The sequence below is a fragment of the Grampus griseus genome (assembly GCF_964374135.1).
Source record: "Grampus griseus genome assembly, chromosome: 14".
NCBI classification, from domain to species: domain Eukaryota; kingdom Metazoa; phylum Chordata; class Mammalia; order Artiodactyla; family Delphinidae; genus Grampus; species Grampus griseus.
This window is the reverse complement of record NC_139008.1, coordinates 15,749,969-15,754,619: the sequence shown is the minus strand read 5'-3', so window position 1 is coordinate 15,754,619 and position 4,651 is coordinate 15,749,969. Positions and strand designations below refer to the sequence as shown.

General features: G+C 48.8%; 1 long non-coding RNA gene across 2 annotated transcripts; it reads right to left on the bottom strand.

The window, feature by feature from the left end:
• Positions 1 to 1,338: 1,338 nt before the first annotated feature.
• LOC309832107 lies at positions 1,339 to 3,224 on the bottom strand. 2 transcript variants are annotated; one of them, XR_014297668.1, is made up of 2 exons: positions 3,105 to 3,224; positions 1,339 to 2,805 (listed from the first exon to the last, which is right to left on the bottom strand). It is a non-coding gene; the product is annotated as an uncharacterized lncRNA (long non-coding RNA). The 2 variants fall into 2 exon arrangements; XR_014297669.1 differs by having other exon boundaries at positions 2,988 to 3,218.
• Between the last annotated feature and the right edge of the window lie 1,427 nt (positions 3,225 to 4,651).

Genomic DNA, 4,651 nt, shown 5'->3' with positions numbered 1-4,651 from the left:
TATATATGCTATTATTATACTTCCTTTCTTGTCAACTGTTTGCTTTTCTTCAATTTTATAATTGTCTTTTCTCCTTGTGCTACCTGCTCTGCTTTTTTAAGTTGTTGCAAATCACCAAGGGGAGCATCAACTCTCAAATCCCCATTTTTTTTTCCTGGGAAATCTCCCTCCTTGGGCCCTCAGCCCTCTCTCCAAAACAGACTGGGCCTCAGCTGTCATCCAGGGTCTTCCCTCCCTGCCCTTGGGTTGTATCCTCTGCTTCCTAGACTCAGTGTCTTCCTATTTTTGAGTTGAGAGGGGTCATCTCAATGGCTTGCATTGGACTGACTACAGGTGCTAGATGTTTTCACTCCCACCTTTGGAATATTTCTGCAGTCAGGCAGGATGCAGACTCTAGTTGCTAAGCGTGGGGCCGGTCACTGGAGATAACAGACGGATGAGATCTACCAGGTGTCTGTTGGCAGCAGCCCACGGTCTGGTCTTGGAACAATTCCTTGCTTGCCCTCCTGCCTGCCCTACATGCCGAATCTCCCCTTTGTGTTCAGAAATGTTCTTTGCTGATCATGCTAGTGCCTTTTCAGTCTTTATATTTTCTGGCCTTGTCCTTGCTGTTTTTCACCGGAAATACTTTCTGGCTTTAAGTGTGACTTCTGCTGATTTTGCCTCAACAATTATGTGCTTATTTTAAAACATTTTGAGTTCTGGAGGTAATTCACTGTGTGAACAGTGTAGAAATGGGAGTAAGGAAAAAAACAGATCCTCAGAAATAAGTATCCTTTTAAACAGGGAATCAAGGGCTTCCCTGGTGGTGCAGTGGTTAAGAATCCGCCTGCCAATGCAGGGCACACGGGTTTGAGCCCTGGTCCGGGAAGATCCCACATGCCGCGGAGCAACTAAGCTTGTGCACAACTACTGAGCCGCGTGCCTAGAGCCCGTGCTCTGCAACGAGAAGCCACCGCGATGATAAGCCTGCGCACTGCAATGAAGAGTAGCCCCTGCTCGCTGCAACGAGAAAGCCCGTGCACAGCAACAAAGACCCAATGCAGACAAAAATAAATAAATAAATTAATTAAAAAAACAAAACAAAACAGGGAATGAACTTTATGTAAAGAGAAGCTATAAAGCATTTCACTTGGACCAAAAAATACTTCTGTTTATTCAGGTACTATGTTGTAAATCATTTCTCTTTGCACTAGGGATGGAGAAAACATAAGAAGATGGAGCTAAGTACACTTGGCTGTTAACCATCAGATTGCAACGTTCAAGACTAACACTGTTTGCTCATAAGTGGTTGGTGTCATGTTTTTCCTGCCAATCATTATAAAAATACAAAAATGATGCTTTCAAATTGCTTTATTGCCCAACAAACTGTAAATGTTTGTTGAAGAATCTTGATCAGATAATCATGAGAAATTAGGAAACACGCAGGAGGTCATTATAGATCATAAATTTTACTTGTCAGTTTACATCTGAATAATGTAATAATATAATATGCTTAAGGCCACACAGCTAGTGGGGACTGAGCTGAACCTGGAATCCAGGTCTACCAATTCAGGAGAGGCTATGTAGTGAAGTAAAAATAACCCTCAGTTCCCATTAATAATCATCTTTGGAACCCAGGTATTTGGAGAAGCAGTCTTTTGGTCAAGAGATATTTGAGCCACCTAGCACCACTCCTGACATAGACATGCTTAGTCCCCCCCCACCTCCTTGCTTTTATCCCTTCAAGAGTTTCCTGTTCTAAAGTAGGGCTAGCAAATCTAAATAGGTCAGAAAGACCTCTCAACTGCTGACACATACAAACATTACAGTAAGAATTAAGTCGGAAGATAACTATGCCTTGATTTCAACTCTAATCACAAGTAATATACTCCTTCTTTAAAAAAAAAAAAAATTCCCCAGCATCATATTTCCAGCTGCTGTGGCCCAAGAATACATCTTTACTCAAAAGATGCAAAATCCAGGAAACATGCAAATATCTGGGGAAAAAAAAGCACATTGCAATTACTAGTTCATAAAAGTTTGGAGAAAAAACCCTTTAAGCTCGCTAAGTTTGATACCTTTGTGCACTATGTGCAGAGCAAGTGTGGGGCAGGAGAGTTCCTCACCTGAAGCCACTGTCCTCTTAACGGCCACCTCTAAGTCTTCAAGACCAAACAATGCCAACAGAGGCTTGACACCACATGTGTGTCCTTGCTAGCTACTTGACCTGCTCTGGGTAAAAGACAGAATCCTTGGATGAGCTTCCCCAGTGCGGACAGGCCCGAAGCGTGCCCTCTATTCCAGGGAGCACCAGCTCCTTTAATAGGCTCTTATATCTAGGGTACTCCGTCTCTGAGGAGCGGGAGAGATACAGTCCAGAAAGCAGAATGCACTAAGGGAGAAAATAATCCAGAAAGAAAAGCCAGTTAGGTGAATGGTTTTCAGTGAAGTAACCTCAAGTGGGACTTGGAAGAGGGACCAGGAGCCTCAGCCCAAGAACTGAACACTAGTCGCGGGTGGCTGAAGGTGCACCAGAACCAGAACTGGAACGTGCCTTCCTAAGAGATGGTAGCAACGTGGCCCCAAGAGTGCTACCAGTCTCAATTTAGCTGTTCTGTTAAGCCCTTTGTGCAGATCAGGTGCAGGGAAACACGGAGGGGCTCTGGAGTGGGCAGTGTGTGCTGAGGCTCCGAGTGGGGGAGGAGGTTCTCCAAGGTCACAACCTGGGGTTTGAAGTGAAGGACCTTTCCCTCGTTTCTGCTCACAGCTGCAGAGATCTGGATCCTGGGCCTCTGGGCTCCACGCCTCCACCTCTCTTTCCACCTAAAAGATAAAATTGGGTTTGGGGCCTGAAAATCCTCACAAACACTGGGCTCGGCTGAGAACCCAAGAAGAGAACTGAGGGCGCTTGCTCGGTGCTCCACACTTCCAGCCCATCGCCCCTGGGCGCATCAGTCCCCGCTTCCCACAGATTACTGGGTCCTGGCTGGGCCGCCGGACCTCACCGAGCGCGCCCAGGAAGCCATAGGTCTCCCGCGTCACGTCCCGGTTCAGGGCCTTCTGCGCGGGCCGCAGACACCCCCACTCCTCCGGGGAGAAGTACACGGCCACATCCGACAAACCTCACGGCCCCTCGGCTGCTTTCCCTCGTCCGCCCGGTCCCGGCCTCCCCAGGCACATCCGCCACCGGGAACCGGACCGGGGGCGGCGCCATGGGAAACCCTTCTGTGCTTCGCAGAGAGGCTTCCGGAAAATGTGGAAACGCAATTACCTGTTTCCGGCCTTCCTTGGAAAACGTCCTGAAGGCCCACAGTCCTGCCCTTAACTAAGATGGTGCCCCTCCGGCCTCAACATCCCTCGCCTTTCTTATCTGCCCTTCCATGCCAAGGGGCAAATCGGAAGGGAGGTTGGACTCCACGGCGTAACCGTAGAGAGATAGCGTGCGTTGATTGGACAGCGCCGGTCGCTAGGGGAAGAAGGAAGGCTCTGATTGGTCTTTCCGGAGCGGTCTGTTTGAAAGGCCGAGAGTGAAGTAGCGGCAGATCCGAAGGTGGCCGGCGGTGCAGGATTTCTCTTGATCTGGCTTTTCTGGGTCGGCATCTAAGAGAGAGGTTCCAACGGAGTAAAGGTACTCATTTCTGCTACTCTCATGAGACCTCTTATGGGCAGGTCCGGGGCTTGGAGGTGAGTAAAAGCCCAAGGGCAAGACTGAGGCGGGTTCTGGAGGTAAGGGAGTGAGCTCTGGTACTCGGGCAGGGCTAGCCCGTGGGCTGTGGAAATGCGTTCCTACCCAGTATTTGATCTGGCCCGTGCTCCAAGGTCACAAATGTCTCCCCTTTTACAGACAATGAAACTGAGTGACGGGGCAGGTGACAGCTCACGGGGCAGCAGAGCCGGATTCAGAGTCATCTGGCTCCCGTTTCGGTTGAACTTAGGTTCAATTAAGTGCTTAGGGTAGCGCCTTGCACAAAGTACTCAATAAATAGGAGCTTATAGTTGTTATTGTAATTATAACACTATCTAGACCCTGCCTCAATCAGAAAACCTGTGTCAAATTACAGCTCATAAATGAATAATAACACTGAGGAATGAGTCAGATCATCTCTTAAGATTTATTTCAATTCTGGATCAAGGTGGTGGAGTGGGAAGGTCCTGAGCTCACCTCCTTCCAGGACACACCAAAACTACAACTACATATAGAACAACTGTCTCTGAGAACTGACCTGAAGACTAGCACAACAGATTTTCTACAACTAAGGATATAAGGAAAAGGCCACATCGAGAAAGGTAGGAAGGGCAGAGTCCTGGTCTAGTGAGAACCTCCCCCACTCCCGTGGGACAACCCACAAGCAGGAGGGATATCACAACCGCAAAGGTCCCCCCTGAGGAGCAAGGGGTCCATGTCCCACATCAGGCTCCCCAGCCTGGGAGACCTGCACCGGGAAGCCAAGCCCCCATAACATCTGGCTTTGAAAACCAGCAGGGCTTACATCTGGGAGAGCCCGAGGGCCGTGGGAAAGGGAAGACACTCAATTATTAAAGGACTCTCGCAGAAACTCACTTGCTCCAAGTCCTAGCACAGAGGCAGCAGCTTGAAAAGCGCCCGGGTCATACAAGAAGGAGATTCATTGACTAATTTCAGGGCATGCACCGGAGGGGCAGGGATCTG